Raw genomic sequence first — 21341 nt, forward strand, 5'->3', positions numbered from 1 at the left:
GCTTTTATAACACCAACTTTCATGTCACCACTTGTATTATGTTCTCAAAACTTGTATTGATGCTCTCAAAACTTACAGACAGTTATGCTCTGTTCAGTTGTACAGATGTGCTGGAAGAGTGTTGAAAGGACAAAGACTAAGGAAAGTAATTTTTTTCAGAATGAAAAGTAAATACAGATGATAAAGGTAGTTAGCTAGAAATACTTGCATTTGGTCAACAAGAGTTGTAACGAAGTTTTAAGTTGACTATGGATTAAATATGTCCACCTCAAAAAGGAAAAAATCAACCAAAATTAGTTTTTCCTACTGAGATATCTAAATAATACAGGTTAATTTTATTTACTTATTTGAAAATACTTAGCATCCTGTAACTATAGTAACAATTTGCTTTGCTCAGTATATCTTTGTTACTGACCCCTTGCTGTAGTACTGTTTCCATCACCATCTGGCAGTGACAATTTTCGTGCTTTAGTGAAAATTCCTCAAAAAATCTAAAAATAAGGGCATTTATTTTTAGAGAGCAAACTGTCTTAGCTACTACTAACTTTCAGAGTGCCAGTTAATTTACCACTGTACATTCAGTCATGTGACTGAGGTTTTATGTGGGTCACTCTGGAAGCAATGCCTCACATTTCCATGGAAACTGCAACAGATACAAAGAGCACAACAACAGTATTTGATAGAGCCAATTCACAGCTACAGAGCACTATTTTTCAGCATAGCCACCACCATTAGCAATGCATTTTCAGCAGATGAGCAAGAGTCTGCATGCCACACTCCTCAAAATATGCACTGGTGGAAATGACCCACTGTCACCATTGCTGAAATGCACCATCCACAGCCTCACTTGCTCACACCCACCGTTTGGTCTCCATAAACATTCAGCCAGCATCAATGAATGGAGGAATTCAATGACACCCCATGGACTTCCACCTCAGATACCATTCTGTCACACTGACCCTCTGCTTCCATATGTCATACAACAACAAAATGTAGTGGAATATGGGTGGGAAGATTCATTCTCTGCTGCCACACCACCTACATTTGCTTCTGATGTCATGGGCCAACGAAGTAAAGTAAGAGCCTTTACTACCAGAGCAGCCCTCATTAATGAAGGGGATATTCCACAGAACAATTAAAAAAAAAAAAAACCTAATTAGTTGTCATTCATATGTAAGGTATATTTTTCACTTTTTTTTTCAAGAAGAGATGTGTTCAAAATCACTTAGTCCATCTCATCTCCTTTGCTCTAGTTTACATGAACAAAATCAGTTGCAGCAAGCAGATGGCAAAATAAATTCCATTATTAATAAGACAGGCTCCAAAAATATCACATGAAGATTGGGAAATCTTTGGTTTCCATGGTAAATCATTTGAATTTGATACCCTTAATAAACACTGTTAACATTCCAAACTCAGTCGATCAAACTGAAATAACATAATAAAAATTACTAGGCAAAATAAGTAAAGTAAGAGCACAGAATGAGAAAATACCAAGTTGAACAGATAGAAAAGCAAGAGTTCTTCAACCACTGACCTTGCCCCTCTCTACATACTTGCATTTCTGTAACTCTTCAGAACTCTGCAATAATGCAGAAAACATTGTATTTGCATCACCTGTATGAAAGAAGTATTATGTTTCTGTTATAAGTGCTAAGTACCAAACATTTAATTAAATCCCCTTTTTTGTCATTCTAGTTTGCATATGTGGTTATTAAAATAATTTGATTGAGACATTGTTTACTATCATTTTAGAAATATTCTTTGAAATTACATAGAAAACAGCCGAATAATCTTCCGTGTTTGAGCAGAGTATAGGTAACCACAAAAGTAATGGTAGAGCTTAGGATACGTTTTATTACACATGTACATTTACGTCTCTAGTATTCAAGCAGAGAACAGAGTAGAGAACAGGGTAGATATAGACAGAAAATACTCAGCCAAGCACATGTCACTCTCTTCACAGATCCTAATCATAAGACTGCAGACTACTTTATGCAGTGAATGTATAAGACAGGCTCCCTTTAAAGGAAAAAAAAAAGGCTTTCTGTGTGTGATCACAAAAAGACCTGTACAGCATCAAATAAGCCTGATTTCTGAGTAAGAACTCCTTAAGTTATCTTAGAGAAATTACTAAGTGTCTAGTTATCTTTGATGATTCAACATCTTTAAGGTTTGGTATTTCAATATAACTTCTGATCAGTAGTTTTACAAAACGCTTTTTTTTTTATATATATACTGCAGGTTCCATATTGCTTCACAATGGTCCTTTATACGCATTTTTCTTATGCTCACTGAAGAAATATACAATAAATTAACTAAATACAAACCAAAGGCAAAAGGACCATGCTCCATGTTTACATTTCCTTCTTTGTGAGGTAAGGAATTCTTGCTTTTATTGAGATCATAATCTCACTTTGCACAATAAACTGTTAAGAAATACATATCTCTTTTCACTGGAGAAAATTTTACTTCTAACCCATGTAGAGAATATTTAATATGCATGTTTAAAATGCAGAAGAAATACAGTGAATTAATTACCAAAAGCTGTCATAAATAAAAATAGTGGCACTCTCAGTGCTACAAACACCTTGACAGGAAATGTGAAAAACAATTCACCTCGCCCCAAACGTGGTCATGAGGCTAGGAGACAAGAGTCTAACTCAGATGATTGGGAAGGGTCCAGTTCTGATAGGACCAGTGTCTCTACAGAGTATAACAAAGCAACATACAGGCACTGCTCATCTCTTAATGAGGCTAAAGGGAGATGTGCATCAAAAAGATGCTTTGGATGTCAGACATAACTTCTCAGAAATCAGTGGTGCTCTAACAGGAAGGAAGTGATGGCATAAAGACAAGCTTCTAGACTTAGATTAGACTGGAATTCATTTCAGTGCATATTCAGTACAGGTTTCTCTTGCCTCACTCTCAGGAAAGATATATTGTAATGGCTATTTACCTTCCCTAGGAGGAAGATGCAGTAAGTTTCTGCTTCTCTTTGTCAGATATCTATTTTTTATCAATACAAGTCCACAACTGTTTTCATATTTCTTTCAGAATGCCATTTCAGTACTCACCAAGAGAAATTTTCTCTCTCACTACTACTAAAGAGATTTACAGATATCTCAAAACAGGCAAAATGTGGATGGACACATTTCTAAACTAGTTATAGTAACTGTAGCCTATAAGAGCAAAAACAAAGGGCTTCAGAAATGAAATCTAAAAGTAAAAATCATTATACTCATGGTAAAATTTGCATTATATATTTAGCACAAAACATGAAAATTATGAACAATGAATGAAAGAAAAGCCAGCCAAAAGTATATCCCTGCTTCAAAATAAACAGACATAGACATGAAACTACTATCAATCTGTTTTGCCACACTTGAATGTCATATTCTGTGTTCTGAGACAACTTCAACCACAGCGATGCTTATTTACACTGAGAAATTTCAGTATGACTAAAGAATCAGAATGTTATTTAAAAAGAAATATACTAAAACTCACGCTCTGGGTATTCATTCTCAAAATAAGCCCTCTGGTATTCTTAAGTGCTGTCTTTCATTACTTACAATAGAAATATTATAACAATCTAACAAATGGCAGAAAACACACCCACACATCTGCTTCTAAGTATCTACTTATGTCCACAGGAAAGTTTTGCTCAGAAAGGTTTATAGCACTCTTAGCAAATTGCCACATGTAATTCGTAACACTGGGAGAGTTATTGCAAATATTGTTTGCAGGAAATACTGCAAATACAAGACTAATATACAGCAACATATATTTTACACTCACAATTCTGACAACACAGACTATTAATAGAGAGTTTGTTGCTAACCAGAATTTCTAGGTGTCGTGGTAAAGCCAAGAGCTCTTAGACAACCTCAAGTTCCTCTCCACTCCAACTGGTAAGAATCACTATGTCCCAACCATTCCCACTGAAATATCTTTCATCCACAGTACTGAAATGAAGAGAATATGTACCAATATTACCCAGAGAGTGGTTGTCACTTAAGCATAGTGCAAGTGCATCCCTTGAAATAAAATGGACAACCTTTTAGGCTGTATGGAGAGAAGATGGCTATCACTATCCATAGGTTTTGTGACTGTTATTCAGACCAATGATGACTGCATAAAATTAAAAAATGAGAAATGCAGTCCCTTCCACATCCAGCTCAAGTAATACTTGATCAAAAAAAAAAAAAAAAAAAAAAAAAAAAAAAAGTATATCCTTCATAACTCTAAAAGTGCCATTTCTCTGACATCTTAGTAGCCCATGCAATTTCTATCAAACAGACAGCTCTATTCAGTATGTGTCATGCCTATGCAACAAAGTTATAATGGAAATTAATGATAATGTTATGAACCTCAGAATAAAAGCAATTAAGTTTTTCCAAATGCCAGAAGGAAAAGTCACGCAAAACCTCTACATCTTAATTAGTTCTCTATTATCTTACTTCATATTTTTCCAAAACACTGGGTTATTATCTGTATAAAGTACTCTTTGGAGACTAATTTCTTAGCATGATGAAGAAGCTTTTGCTCCACACTGACAGCGTAAATTTAGGTTTTACCCTACATTGGGAATTATCACTCCACTGAAAGATTGAACTTCCCGTTAAGTAGGTGAGGCACAAAAAGCATACTTAAAAAAAACAACAACAAAAACACCCTTAACAAAAACAAAACCAAACAAAACAAGAGTTTCTAGTTTCACAGCAGAAAGAAAACTATTATCCTGTCTACAGGCACCATAGGCCAGTCCAGAAACAAAACTGGCGTGCTGAGAACTAACATAATCCACTATGACAGGTTCCAAGCTCTTCTAGCAGAGACTACTTTACTGAGTATCAGATATCATTTATTATACTTTTTCCAGTTACTCCCTTGTCACAAGTCTGTGCAGATCAGTTAGCATACAGAATCAGATTCCTAATGTGCTCTTATTGACAAGAGCACAGACACACTAATCAGTTGGTTTTCACTCTTGTTCTCAGCTGAAATGAAAGAATCCTTGTATCACCATAGCAAATACAAATGCAGGTTTCTGTTTATAATTGTAACAGGCTTTTAAGAATTGAAAGTATGACCTTATTATTATTGTTTTCATCTAGCTGTACTACCAAGATCTTAAGGGTATCACAGAAACTAGGGATTATTCACAGGAGAAGTACTTTCCTTTTCAGTTAACAGTGAACCAATAACCCAGAACACTAAGAAAAATTGCTCTAATGAAGATGATATGTTTTATGAAAGAAGTTTGCTTTTCTTTATTCCTCTTGATAACTGAATTCAATGGTGTATTTTTTTCCACAATCTTTCAGCAACAACTATGGTTCTTTATATATCTGCCTCATAAACACTGCCAGTTTTACAATTTTAACCTGAGGGCAGAAGTGTAAGCCTTATGACAGGAAAAAAAAGGAAAAAAAGAGGAAAGAAAGAAAGGGAAAAGTAAAAGGAAACTAAAAAAGAAAGGTATTTTTACATTCTGTGCTTTTAAGCTAAATGTTCAAACACTATTAACACTGTACTTCTGAAAGTACTGAGCTACCCTTAAAAATAATACAAGTTGTCTGTTTAGCATCAGTTATCCCTTTCATTTTATAAGAAAAGTCCCTCTAACCTCTGGAGGATCTGTGTTATGCAAAGCTAGGTACATTTTCCTCATGCCATTCAAACTAATTAAGACTTTGCAACCAGAATTTAATTTTTACAATAGTTTCATGAAATTTGACCCAGAAAATCAGGCAGTTATCTGAAAGTTTCAGAAGATTAATTTTTTAAAAGATTGCACACTATGCATACAGTAGAACTCATTTTAAACAGAAAGATAATTACCCTTTCCCATCACAGCTGTTTCCCCCAAAATCTGGCATACTGCAACCTATTAAATATTATAAAAGATAGCAGATGACCAGAGGACTTGAGATATAATAATGGAATATTGAATCTACTCAGTTTAACTTCCAAGTACCGTCTGACTCATTAACTTTGCATCATACACCATATTTCATTATTATATTTTTTAAATGCTTCAGCCAATTAACTAACAAAAGGTGGGAAGAAGTGTTTTTTGTGTTTTATTTTTTTCTTTTTTAATAGAAAGCAGCAAATAGCAGTAAAAGATATCCATTACATGATCAAGAACATTTTGTGGTAAGATTGGTAAGCAGGGAGACACAAAGGAAAAAGGGAAGATTACATACCACTATTTGTGTTTGTTGTAGTCCTCCCTCTTCTTCCACCCTACAAAACAAGATCCCATACAGCAAGCGTTATCTACCTACTAGGAAGCAGGAGGCAAAAAGACTGTCAATCACAGGGGTATTACATACAGTAATACAGACTTCTACCCTTTCTCCCCCTTGTGGTCCTTTAAAAAAAAAAAGGAATAAATATATTGTAGACTTAGGAAATATACAAATATGTATAAATTCACTATAATGTAAAAAGGAGAAAGAGGGAGGAAGGTAGGATGGGAGAAAACAAGACTACAATGAACATAATTACTTTTACGTAATTTTACAGTTTTGCATGTCCTGTCTCCTCCCATCCTACAAAGCAAGATTCCATACAATAAGCAGAAATGGTAAGAAAAGAAATCAGGAGATGAAAGGGTCCCCTATATTGCTAGCCTGAGGAACTGTTCGATCAAAATCATCCACACTATCTCTTGTTGATAGCAATAGTTGCAAGAAATGTATCAAGGATCAGACCTCAGCTTTACATACACCAGATGTTGCTGCCTCAGTCCTTTGAGTCTGGAAGATTAAAATGCTTCCAAAACACTGCTCATGGACAGGCAGAGAGCTATATTTTTTCTGTACCCAATGAAGTGTCTTCATAGTACTAAGTAATACAAATTTCAAGAATTCCTGATAACTTCCTTTCCCACAGAATCAAACAGATGTCTTCTTTATATGAGCATGATCTGTGTTAAGGAAGATGCAAGCACAAGTTGACCACTGCCACCTGATGGCTTCTATGAAAACCAAGAATTATTGCAATTCATGTATAGTGCTGAAAACTGAAGGAAAAAGACACACTACACAACTTTGTCTGTAAGCAGTTAGTTTAGAAAAATAAATAGGTCTTCCTCTTTGCTTTTATAGAAGCAAATGAGCACATTCAAAGAGACTCAGAACATTTTGGAATATCTTGGTTTTGAAATGCATACTATTCTTTTGTTATATTCTGTCAAGTCGCATCTCAAATACACAGGATATGGAAATTTCTTAAGCACAAAGAAGTGTTTTTAGATCTTACTGAAAGAAGGAGTTAGCACCCTATAACTTTAGAGATCGTGTGTTAACAAAACTACCTTAAATTAAATGCTCAACAGCTGAAAAACAGCTATAATGATTAATGACATTAAAAGAAAATGGTGTTAGAGGACAGATATGATGGAATTCTTACTAAAAAAGGTAAGGCAGGTAAAGCAACATTCCTTGTAGATAAGCTCAAGAAGACTGAAAGAATATTTGTTGAAATACCTTGCTACAGGAGGTTGTTTCACATTCAAATCTCAAAGAATGAGTAAGAAACTAAGTCAAAGGGGAAAGAGGCAGGAATTATGTACTCCTGCATTAACTGGTCATATGTTACAAGAGGACAAGCTTTAGAAAGGCAGTTCCTGACACTATAAACATGTTTGTCTTAGCTACTGGTTTTAGATTGTAAAAGAGCTGTTCATCAGAAATGCATAAGTCACTTCCTCCATTCACACAGGGTCTGCAGTTCAGTCACTAAGCTATAGTAACTGGAATTAAGGTGTACATTTTAGGATAATTACTACAGGCTTACAAACTTTGACATGATATAAAAGATTTTGTCTACATTAGATGCAAAGGTGTGAACACATGAAGGTTAAAAGTCTTCAACACCTTTTAAATTCTCCTCTAGAATAATTTAATTAAGTTACATTGAGTAGACAGAGCAAGATAGAACCATGGTATGATGGAAGAAGCAAAATGCAAGAAAATGTCTGGAAATAAATATTCAGCATCTATAGGCCACTTTTTTTTTTTTTTTTCCCAAGAATAAAATCAACAGAAGTAAAATCTGAAGACAGACTGAAGACCAAATTACCCAATATAAAAAATAAATAAATAAACTAGGAGTCAGAGAAGCTATAAGAAAAACAAAATTTTCTCTCAGTACTAGGGAACAAACCAATTAAAATATTAAAATATATTGAAAGCAAAATAAATTATCTATTTGCATTGTTACAGAGAAAAAAAATGATATAAACTTCTATTTTCAAGTAGAAAAGAACAGACATACGCTAACAGATTTAGTCAATCTAGAAAGCTGAAAAGGAATGAATTGCAAGAGAATAACAGAATGTAGCAGCACCAAATGACACACTGAGTTAGGGAGGACAATACAAAACAGATCCCATAGTGACTGCACACAGGCAAGTGATACAGACACATCCAGCAGGTATCAAGCAACATCTGGCTGCCTAAATATAACATTCCTGACCAGGTAACCTAAAGCACAATTTTCAGAGACTTAAAGTCAACATCTTGCTACAGATCCAGAGGTCACACCACTCTGCTGCTGTACATACAGCAATATTTTCTAGAGGAGAAAGGGTTTCAGATAGATAATACAACAAGGAGAAGAATCAGGAACTGCGGCACACACCTATTTTTTGATTGTGGAGTTCATTTTGACCCTACAGCAGCCTTGACCTCAAGTCAAATCTCACTTACGCATATCAGTTACTGGAGACGGAGAACAGCATACCTAGATTTCTCATGCAAATTCAAAACTCCCTTCAGTCAGAGACAATTGATTAAACAGGAATGTTCAAATAGACCTGGCCTTCAGATTATATCATCATTAAAAACAGTTTGCTGCCAGATACGTGATGCCTGCCCAGATTAATCAAACTAAAGCCTGCATAGTAAACACAGTACTGATAGCCAAATTCATCCACACCATTTTCTCACTCCCTTTCCTCAGCAGAACAAAAGGGAGAAAATATAATGGGCAAAACAGGTTGAATGTAGATTAAGATGATTTATTACCTCTTACTAACAGACTAGAGCAGTGAGAACAAAAAGCAAACTGCAAACATCTCCCCACCATCCACCTTCTTTTACCACCTGCCCCTGAGTAGCACAGGGAAATGGTGGCTGTGGTCAGTTCCTAATGCTGCACCTCCATGGTCACACTGCCCCACTGGCAGCATGGGATCCCACCTGCAGAATGCTATCCCTCCCACAGCCCACAGCCCTCCAGGCATTACTTCAACACAGCTCCATAACACAGGGTCCACTCATCAGACTGCTCCATGCTGCTCTCCACGAACTGCAGCTCCAGCCTGGGCTACTCCTGCAGAGCATCTATGGGCTGTGACCTCCCTCAGGCCCCATCCACTGCTGCCCCATGGGCTTCTCCATGGCGGCACAGGGAGCTCTGCTCCACGTGGTGCCTGTGGACTGCAGAGTACCTCTCCTGGGCTGCAGGGAGATTCTGCTTTGTGTCTGGAGCACCTCCTGCCCTCCTCCTGCACTGAGCTTGGCGCCTGCAGGTCTGTTCTCTCCCATTTCTCACTCCTGTCTCCCAGCTGCTGTTATGCAGCAGATTTTCCCTTCCTTCAATCTGCTCTCCCAGAGCACACCCGGCACCAGTCATGTCTCTGCTCTGGCAGCAATGTGTCCATGTAAAGCAGCTGGAGCCAGCTCTGCTATGACATGTGACGTTGCTGGGCTACTCTCACAGATGCTATCCCTTGCATCTCTCACTATCTCACCTCGTCATGTAAACTCAATACAATAGCACAATACTAAAGGAGGCGCAAATCTCACTGCATGATTCTAGTCACGTGACCATAAGGTACCAAAGCCCACAAACTCTACACTCAGCCATCTTTACTCCAAATAACACATAGCATTTTCTCAACAAAACCACGTTAACAAGAATGAAACTCAAAAGAGCTATCATCCACTTCTTGTCCCTGGAAGTTACTTTACAAAGAAAAGCTAGGCAAAAATTATATAAACAATTACTACAGTACATAATTCACTCCTCAATTAAACAAAACACAGAAACATTAATTTCAATTAAATATTTTAACTGAAATGATTGTGGGTTTTTTAATCCTTCTTCATCCTTCAGAAAAAAAATATTCTATCCCAATAGCTCTACTGAAGTTGTAGAAGCTCTATGAAGGCTGTCCTGAGTCAGGTGGTTTCCATATATTAAAGTTATAACATGTTGAAAATATGTTGAAACACTGTACTAATCAAAACTTGAAATGGACTCTTTTTTTTTTTTTTGTAAATGCCACAATCCAAGAGTTTCTTGCAAAATCATCTCAAAATCAATGGACATATATATACATTTTAATGTCTCAGAAGAATACTGTTTTAGTTGTGAGTTCTTCTAGAGATGTGCAAAACAGTTGTCTCTTGGTAAAGCTTTTAATCTATATAGTTGTCACTACTTGAACAGTGCGTCTCAGTGGGTGTAGTAAAAGACAGCCATAATGTAGGTCCAAAAACAGGCAGTGCAGAAGCACAAAGAAAATAAGCTATTTCTGAGAAAGGGACAGCCATTGCTAGCTGTGCTCTATTTAGAGCACATTTTCTAGATGTGCTCTGTTTAGCAAGTGGTGAATGTATGTATAATTAAGAGTACAAAATTAACAACTTCTGAAAAAAGAGAAAGACTCAATAATAAGAACAGTTACAACAATTCCAACTAATGGGCATTGGAGATGAACCACAGCTCAATCTATTCTAAAAAAACACATCATCTGCCAGAATACTTAGGGAAAGGAAAAAAAAACCTAACACACACAACTTCTTTAATCAAAATAGTAGAAAACTGAGTATCACACACAATAACTTAGTAAGATGCTACCAAAGTATTGATTTGTGATTTAGCATGAAAAAATGTAGAAAATGAAATTTCTTTCGAAATTCTAGAGACTATATCCATCTGCATTTGCAGTCTGTGTTTGGCATGAACACGAACAAAAATGGTACATTAGAAAATAAAGTTCAAACACTTGAAGTGCTGGTTTCCTTGAAACTGTGCTTGGTAAACAAAACGAAAAGATTACAAGGATAAAATTAATACTGAAATATCAACCAGTGAACGCTGGGGTCTTTAAGAGTAAACTCAGTAAATGAAACAACTACAATGAACTGACAGTGCTCTGCCAAAATCTCAGTGATACAGGATATCTCTAGGACAACATGCAGCACTCAGAGCTGGTAAAATATAATTCACCTGCTTCTTCAAAACATGGAGGCAGCCTATGACACGAGTCAATAACTTCAACAAATATTTGAATATGATTTATAAGATACACTTTATAACTGAACACCACAGCATTGCACTCTGGGATCAAAAGCCTTGATCTCAGAAGCACAAGTTTCAGGAAAATCAATAAAAATAATCCTTATGTTCTTATCAACTTCTTAACCGTCTTACTCTCTACTGTCAGATGTCTTTTTTGCATTAAATTCTTCTGAACCGATCTGTATTAAATCTTGAAAAAATATTTGTACCTCTTCAGAATGAATTAATACCTTCTAGGAATTTTCAAAGCAGAAATTGAGGAAATAATACTCCGCTTACAATCTAAATCAAAGGTCTATTGTCCAGGTTGATTAGGCTTAGTACTACATAGCTCACTGTAAATGAATATATCAGTATGAAGAGCAATGTAAACATTTCCTAATTGCTCAGAAAAGTAACTAACCTCTTTTGGTCCAACAGTCTTTATAGCACAACCCAAGTTATTAGATACAATCATAATAGTTCCCAAATTGCAATATAATTATAATTATTCTCTAGTCACAACAGTTAATCATGCACTATACTGTAAACAAGCAATGTGTCAAGCAAATATCAACTGTAAAAATAGTTGTATAATTAAATGAGATTATTTTACTTATGAATCAGTACCTTTTCCTACCACATGCTTGCTTCATAAACAATTAGAATTTGACAATGCCATACTTATCATGTTAACCCATCTGTACACAAAGGTGCCTTGGGAAATGAAACAATTCCCTAGACCATAAAAACTGTAGTTAAGTTCAGGTATGAAGGGATATGATTATGAAGATTGCAAGGAACACCAGAAACTCAGGCAATATGTTATTGATATTACTCTCCCAGACTTATACAGGAAATATTAGAATAGCATTTTTGCACTAATTTCTGTTACAGTCAGTCATTTAAAATTTTGCTGCACTGACACATTTAAGAGAGATGTTTCCTAAAATAAGGATGCAATTCCTCAGTTCTATAAAAGCTATAGCACAGGAATTGACATTCCTCTTGGTTATTACAGCACACAGTGGGTTTCTGGTACACAGATAGGCCTCTAAGGTACTACTGCAGCCTAAGTAGCATGTATGAATGTACAATCTATGCAAAGCTTGTGAGTTACGACTGTTACTCCAACAATCCAGTGAAAAGACTTCTTGCTTCTTTAACTCTCCTTCAAGGTAAAGACGTATATGTGTAATATTTTGAGTTGTTGGCCATATATATATAATTTTCTGTTTGAGAATAAGTAATGAATTATACTGTTTCTAACACAAAGCATCAAAGTGTGAATCCAGTATGATGATACTAAAATAACACACTTCAGTGAACATCATATAATGGACATCAGGAAAGATAGATGAGAAACACCTCTATAAAGTACGCTTGCAAAAACTTATGAGAGATGAGCTAAAGTAAGTGATTAGAAGATAAAGGGCTACATGTAAGTTTTGTATGAAAATCAAGAGGGGAGTTGACAACATCTTCTAATCTGGAAGAGAAATCATGATTCCTGACTACAAAAGCTGAATTCTGTATGAAAAGGGTAAAGAAATACACTTGGAGGAGAAAGAATATCATGAAGAAAAGGAGAAGGGATGGAGGCTGAATAGACAGTTGTAAGAGAAAGCATGTGTGCGCTCACACAGTCATGTTGGGGGACACGGGCATCAAAAGAAATGAAACTAGCAGATAATTAACAGAGGAGAGAAGCAGATATTTAAAAAGAGGTAGAAATTGATTTTAAGAAAATACAGTTGATCTTAAAAGAAATAATTATGTGAAAGAAATATCCACACAGGAAGTAGAGTGCAAGGAAATCAATGGCCCTTCAACAACTTTCAAGAAACTTAAGTATTTCTGTCAGTCTCAATAGCACAAAAATCTAAAAGCCTAAAAGAGTTTTCAGACTCCATAACAATTATACAATACATCCAAACATTTAGACATATCATTTAAGTACCAAACGTCACAGAGCTGTGTTTGAATGCTGAGGTCTCTCTGCGCTACAATAGTTCACTTTGATATAACAACAGGACTGTTAAATCTTAAATCCTACACAGAATTAGAATAGGAACTAAGCTGACTAACATCGGGTGTAGAGGTGTTGATTCAGTCCATGCATTGCTTAATTAACTTTTCTTCAGAGAATATTATGTGCTAAAGCAATAAGAACACAATAGGATGTGCTCTAACTGTTTGAATTCAATGTTGACATTTTGTTCAGTGTGCAGATCAGACAGCTGTTAAGTGGTACCCAAATTGCATCAGCAACCATGGGTGCAGCATGTAGTATTAAAGGAGAAATGCCCAACTGCCTTGAAAAGAAAGGAGAGGGAAAAACTAGAGGAAAAAATCAAATCAGATTCATTTTGAGAGCATAAAGACTATGACTGCAAAAGTAGGCAGAAAACAGGAGAGATCTCATGAATGGGATCAAAAATATAAAAAAATAAACTGCACACCATGAAAAATGAAGTACCTACCCATCACCCATACCTTTTAAAATCCCTCTTTATTTTACCTTAAATATGACTCATCCTTCATAGATTAATGTAACTCGCTCTATAGGATCAGATTTGCACACCTTCCCTTGGCCTTCAACAACTCCCCTCTATGTGCCAGCTTCAGAAAATGCTTTGAAAGCAATTTTCTTTATTATCCAACATATGCCTAAAGGATTTTTCCAAAATGCTCAGCAACTAGAGACTTGTGATTATCCAGGTGGAGCAGCAGGTTGCTAGCTATTCCCTCCTGAATCATGGAGAGTTAATTCTGCTCCCCATCCCTGTATTCCATCAAAGGAGGTTAAGTAACCTGAGGATAACTGACTACTAAAGACAGAAGCAAAGAGAACACTGAGTACCTCAGCCTTATCCTCATCCGTGGTGGTAATGTTCCCCATTGCATCTAGTAAAGGATGGAGATTCTTCTTGGTCCTCCTTTTGTTGTTAATGTATGTGTAAAAACATATTTTGTAATCTTTTACAACTTTGTCAAGATTAAGTTCTTGCTAGGTTTTCACCTTTCTATTTTTTCTCTGTATATTCTAGCAATATCCTTGGATTCTTCCCAAGTTGCCTGCCTCTTCTTCTAAAGACAGTTTGAATCTCAAACACATTTTCCATCTCTGCAAACATTTTAAGTAGAAAAAGACGTAGCTTACTACACATTATTTTAACTTTTGTGAAATAAGAAGGAAGGATTCCATGACACAGATCAAAATTAACATACAAAGGAAGAATCTACTCACTCAAATGTGCTCAGAGCTGTGAAATAAAGTATTTGCACCGCACTTACTAGTGAATAAAACAGAATATTTCCTAATTTCTACAACAATAGACTCATCTGGTTTAAGTAATTTATTTCCATAGTCTGAAATGTTCGAATTCCTAAATTCAGCCTTGCTGGATTGAGATCCCTCTATCAAATTTTCAGTTACTGTTATCTAGCATTAAGAAAATAAAATTTGACAAAAATTTCCTTGTCAAGTAAAGCAAACACAACAAAATTTGATTTCATATCAATTAACACAGTTATCATACATATTGTATATTCACTGCAGCAAAGGCTGGATATACATTTTCCCACAAATGAGCCCCAATACGTACGTGAGCCTCCCTTTAACACTTGCCCTCCCTAAACTAGGGCATCATTTGGAAATGGATGACATCTAGAAACAGCTGGGAATGCCACAGTCTTTCATATCCATGTGTGTTTGGTATATACTTTCCCTCTTATTTCTCACGTATGAGCAGTTTATAGATCAGGGAATACTCACAGATAGAGGTAGATAACACATACCAGTAAAGGAAATAGTATCTGTGACTGCACGTCATGAGTTTACAAAGTCAGCAGTGTCTCCTAGAATTCCCTTTGTGGAATTTGTTCAGAGGAGCAGAGGACAGAAATTTTTTAGTGATGATAATCATCTCCATTCCTGCCCTCACAGACAGCTGTCAATCAGGGAAATTCCAGACAACATCATCCACAACTTTTCTCAAATTTCTCCAGGGAACTGATAATAAGCCAAGCAAAAATCCATTACTCAGTTCAAATGTTTGATGCTAACCCAGTAATAGTTTGGAATACCCTAACTATGGAAAGGACTCAAAGCTGGATTCAATCCAGCATCATGCTATCACCAGTGGAAATATAAGCCCTGATCAAAGACTCTGCCATGCTTCGGGTGCTGCCTCAAGGAGCATAATATTTCTTAGCTCAGTGAGTCAGATTCTGCTAAGTGAATAACTGCCTGCAAAGTCCAAAGGACTTTCAGCACTTCCCAAGGTAACATGAGTATTTGGAGTCCAATTTAAAGAAACTTCTGAGAGTCATATTTGGTTTGTAAAAGATCTAGTTCTGTTTTAGTATTTGCATCTCAGATGATGGAATATTTCTAACAGTGACCCCAGTCCCCCATTTCAGATGATGCAAATGTTGAGTAACCCAGAAAAAAAAACATCCCAGGAAAGGAAAATTTCTAATTTAATAACTAATTTAATTGTACTCCTGGTCACATGAGCTAGAATACTTTGAAAAAATGAAATCTAATCTAAAACAAACTTCCTCAAATATTTTATCAAGTGATCCATGAGATTTAAAGCACATAAGGTGAATGTTCCCCCTTAAAAATATAAAAGAATGTTTTTCTTCTTTGAGTGATCTGAATGTATTCAGCCAGTTACGGATGCTTATATAGGAACTTGAAGATACACCATGTCTACCAGTCCAGCTTAGAATAAGAGTGGTATCATCAACAAAAAACAGCTGAGAATTTTAGATAACATCTTACTGTTAAACATCAATCTTCTTTCCCCTCTTCTTTCCATCCCTCCAGTCAACATTGAAGGAACATGCTCCGTACTTACACATTCACTTGGAGTTGTATTAGGATATATGGATGTTCAACTTACAAATCATTATACAGATGGATATTCAGTTTCTATCATCATGCTTAACATGTAGCCATTAATAAAAATGAAAGACAATAAACTACACAGTCGCAATAAATAAATAACTATATATATAAATAAATAAAAGAAAATCTAGATTTTATACACTTAATTATTTTATTGATGTGCAATTTTAAAGCTATATATAAACTTTTTTTTTTCTAATAAGTATTTCATCTTAGTTAATAGTTTGTTCGACAGGATAAGGCTTCAGTGCATTTTTTTTTTACTTAAACACTATTAATAATGCAGTGTAAAACACTGTAAACTGTAAAAGAATAATTTAAGTATCTCTGGCTCTTGAAACAGAAAAAAAAAATCAAATTCTTTCAAATTCTATCCTGTTTGTTATTTTTCACTAAGTTCTATATGGAAGCAAACTCTAAAGATTTTACTGATGCTTTCTCATACTGCTAGGAAATTTTGCTCTAACTATCAAGGATATAGGGTCTCACATTAAAAGAAGAGAAATAAAAGAAACATCTTCCTAAGAGGAAATGTCCCTTTTAGCTGACAGCAGGCAGAGTGACAAATCATCTGTTTCTGAGTTAAGACAAGCAGAAATCAGCTGTTATTAACATAGCAGGATGATGCTACCACATTTCAAGGATGCTGTCTGTCCAAGAATGCTAAACCTTTTGGACACAGTGTCCCCACGTGGGAACAACTTAGCCCATTGGAAAAACTATCCCCTAAGCCACTTGAAATGTAAGAATACGAATTCTTCAGCTTTATAAAAGCTCTTATACAGAATTTATGAAGCCTGTAGGATTACAGTTACTTGTCAGATTTTTTTTTTCCATTAACAATCAGAGTTCTCTGTATTTGAAGAATTTAACTATTGGCAATGTTTATCCCCATGCTAAGAACTCTTTTTAGACCAATGCCAAAGCATATTCACAAAACGTTTTCTCTTTTACATACAACTCAAGACTCACCCCCACAGTTGTTGGGCTCAAATCCATCTGGGCATGAAATTGTCTTTAAGTAAATCTTCTGAAGCAAAGATAAAAGTGATACCTGCTTACATTCAAAGCACCTCTCACAACCCCTCCTCTCCCTACCCCACTCCAATTCAAATTAACCCCCCCAAAATTCCAATTAAACAAAGCTAAAGACAGTAGATTACTTTTACTATCTGTAAAAAAGTATATGTTGATTTAGGTTGAAGGTGTGTTTCTTGCTTTATTACCAAGCAAAAACACAAATTCTCTAATGAAGCTTCACAATTATTTATAATTATTGTAGAATCATAGAATCATAGAATGGCCTGGGTCAAAAAGGACCTCAAAGATCATAGAATTTCAACCCATTTTACAGTGAACCAGGTTTTTTTTAAGAGAAAATCACATAGGTGACTAAAAATTATTGTTCTCATAATAAAGGGAGCTAGAAGAATTATTAATTTTGATCTAAACAGATGATATAAATGTCATGTCTACAGTTATGCTATCCCTGTTCTCATAAAAAAAATCAATCAGAAGAAAAATAGAAGAATTGAAATTCTTATTCTCCTAAGAACATTCACTTCATGTAGTATAGAGTTAAATTCCAAGATATATATCACGTCCACCATTCAAAGTCATTTTAGGGGAAAGACAGATAAAAGGAAGACTGATCTCCAGTTATTGACTCTGACAGGAGAATACAAAAGCAATATTCTGAGGGGTACAGCATGAAAGACAAATTTTTGCTCAGCAGCCACTTAATCAGCCTCTCCTGAACACACACACAATATAGAATGATTAAATACCATTAATTAGGGTAAACTTTGTATCCCTGTAAAGTTCTTATAAGCTTGGCCTCAAAAACCTGGTATCAACCAGCTGACAGTTGGAGAGACCACAGTCCAAAGCCACTCTCAGATGAAAAAAAATCTGTGTGTTCCACATCCTCTAGTGTTTCAGAGGTTCCTCACTCATAACTCTCCTTTATTCTCCTTGTAGACCAGTAATTAGTTAACAGAGGGCAACTCCTTCAACTCAGGTTATCTCCCTAAACTTTGCTTGGTGCTGCTTGGGGTCAGGCAATGTGCCAGCAGGTGACACTAGAACAACCAAGTCAGATACGACAGCATCAGCGATATCTAGGGTGCCAGCCACAGCCATTTTGGATTTCATTGCCTGGGTTCCTCATCTCCAGTGATCAGAGGTGCAGGAATATTATCTTTGTTAAAAAAGTAATTTTAAATCCTTAATACAATAAAAACAGCATGTTAAAACAATTACTCAACTTTTGCTAGCTTTTTTTTTTCATTTGGTCACTTGGTTTTGGTTCCCAGATGTGGCCCTTTTTTGAAGTCCTTAAATCCATCCTAGAAAGTCCATCCTGGTTGGACAGGCAAGTTTGAAGATGCCCAGCAAACTCGGTTAAATAGCAGTAATGAACTGTCACCACTCCAAAGGAAGAAAATAAATCAAAGCCAAATAAGCAAAAGAGAAGAAGAAAAATAGAAGTAAAATTATATCACTACAGGGGCAGCACAAATACTCCTTGTTTTGTGATGCAGCTGTGTCTTTCACTGGGAACTGCACCTTGTAATGACTGCAGGAAAGCTTGAGTACTTGTATTAAAAAAAAAATAAATAAAGTATGAGGTTTTGTTTAGAAATCAAAGGCAACAAAATGTTTAGTTATTCTTATGGAAAACAAGAGTTTGATTTTATGAAAAAAAAATATTACAAAAGCATTTGATTTTTTAAAAATTCATTGCAGGTAAAATTGAAACAGAACTGGTTGAAAAAAAATACAGGAGGAGAAAATGAACTATGGAAAGAAAATAACCCATCAAATATCAGAGTAGCAAAACTGTACCACATCTTACCTAGAAGAGTAATGGAGAAGAAAATCAGTTACTGATATGGAGCAACTTATAAAATGGGTAGTTGTGCTGCCTGTAATAATAAGAGGAGAAAACTGTGCATGAGCCCCTCCCGGTCACTGTATTCAAAAATTTCTGACAGCTTTGTTCAAACAAAATGATTCCCCATTACTCTGGTAAATTCAACATACAATCAAAATTTTGCAAACAAAAAAAGTGGAACTTATGATAATTTTTCTAAGACAAGTGACAGGGAAGAAAGAGCACAAAGATAATTATAAGAGAGACATTTGTTCCAGTTGTTCTCATGCAGCAGGAGCATGAAAAGGCAGTGGGTTAATTATACTATGTAAATAATGTTTTACAGAGAAGAGTTTGGGAAAGTATAACAAGTTCTCTGAAATTGTGACCATTATTCTTTGCAATCAGCTGTCCATAATTGTCTATTAGCTGTAACGGGGAGGAAGTCATATGTATCACATTTTAAACAGAACTCTCAATTCCTAGAAAATATTAATAATTACCATGCGTAGTTTTACCTGCATTTCTACATTTCTCTACCTTCATTTTCATTCTTGTCATTACAGTGTGAAACATTTTTAATATCTTACTGCGTTCAGAAACCCCCATGATACCCACATAATCCCCACCATTCTGTGATGGAGAAAGCTCCATCACAGATAGCAGTAAGTATGTCTTCCACAGTAACCATACTATTCATATGCTTTATTGTGATATGCAGAAGCATATAATAAGCAATATTATAGCTTCAGTACTGCCAGCGTGATGCTTACATAGTCACCTATCTGATGTTTTTGTTTAGACAAGAGTTAAAGACTGTGTTATCAATATAAAAGTAGACTTCAAAACTAAATAAAAACACTGCTGATATCACAGCTTGGAATAGCTCCATGTTATCTGAACAAGTGCCAATTAGAAGTTGAAGAGTATAAAAAAGACGATGGACTGCACAATTGCAATTTTTTTTCTGTGTATCCTTCACTCTCTGCTTTGCTAACAAATGATGTGTGCCCATTCACCCACTGCTTCTGCTCAGAAAACAGGGAATAGAACATCACACGCAAGTACAAGAATTGCACATTATAATGATGATGAAAAGCATTACAAGCCAAGTCACAAAGATAACAGAAATAGATACACACAACTACATGTATAAAAATACGCTTTTTAAAACTAGCCAAACAAACAAACAGCTTAAATCAAAATAGCACCATGGGACAGATTTTATGTTTTTGGTAGATGACAAGAAGATACCAGACTTCTAGAGACATTCTTATCCACCAATGTAATTTAGCACAACAAACTTCTACCTTGGTGTAAACAAAGCACAAGTCTACCTAGAAAAGTTTTGACACTGGAGCAAAAATTGAGATATGATTCTGTAAGGGTTTAGGAGGATTAATTTCAGTTAATAAAACTTGGAAACAACCTAAGAGCAATTTATTAAATAGAAATGGCAGAGTATTAGAAAAACACCAATACAGACCCTGAGAAAAATGCTCTTAATCTTGTTTTCATCCAAGTAACTGAAGAATTATACGGTTAAACAGTTCATTTGAATGTATACACAGCTGACTGAGGAAAACTTACAGTAATTCAAGCTTCTATTGAATCGATATACGATATATGAAAAAAAGGGAAAAGAACAGAAAAATCAGGTGGAAAAAAGAAATTAACCTCCTTCAGGTCATACAGTGATGCAGGTACTATGGGAAGGCACAGAAAACCATCAATATATGGAATAAAGCAAAAAAAATACAAAGCTAAATAAAATATAAACCTATACAGCTCTATATGAAGACCACATATTTTTAGGCTTAAGGAAAACAGAGAAAATGAATGGTAAGAAAGAATGGTGCTAAATATAGTTCAAGGGGAAAAAAACTCACAGAAAATACATAACTAAAAAAACAAAAAATTGTACTTTTTAAAACTAGAAGCAAACTCTTTACATTTTTATATGTACTATAAATTTCTACATAAATATCTACTATTACCACCATGGATGCAGTCCTCAAAAACATTTTTTTCCAATGCTTTTGAAAGTTTTATAGGTTTTTGTCCCTTCAAAAACAACCTTATAACTGGTGCTTGCAACTGAGTGTTTTGCAATGAAATAAAACATGTTTGTACTTTACTAGCTTGTCTAAGCATGCATGTAAGAAGAAATATATTGTCTCTTATATACTTCAGGTCATAAGGAAAATAACAACCTTTTCACTGCTGAAAACTTCATGCTGGAAG

The 21341-nt window shown here is 35.4% G+C and overlaps 1 protein-coding gene across 3 annotated transcripts in view; it reads right to left on the reverse strand.

The window, feature by feature from the left end:
• FGF14 (fibroblast growth factor 14) overlaps positions 1-21341 on the reverse strand; it is a 383177-nt gene that overhangs the window by 161349 nt on the left and 200487 nt on the right. The window contains exon 1 of one of the 3 annotated variants that reach the window (XM_065740958.1): positions 6213-6245. The exons of the other annotated variants lie outside the window; for them this stretch is intronic. The gene's annotated coding sequence lies outside the window, so the exon portion shown is untranslated. Of the gene's footprint in view, positions 1-6212; positions 6246-21341 lie in introns of those variants that run through there. 3 annotated transcript variants of the gene reach the window in all.

The sequence above is a fragment of the Cyrtonyx montezumae genome, unplaced genomic scaffold, assembly GCF_038088225.1.
Source record: "Cyrtonyx montezumae isolate F1298 unplaced genomic scaffold, pur_monq_1.0 scaffold_3, whole genome shotgun sequence".
NCBI classification, from domain to species: Eukaryota; Metazoa; Chordata; class Aves; order Galliformes; family Odontophoridae; genus Cyrtonyx; species Cyrtonyx montezumae.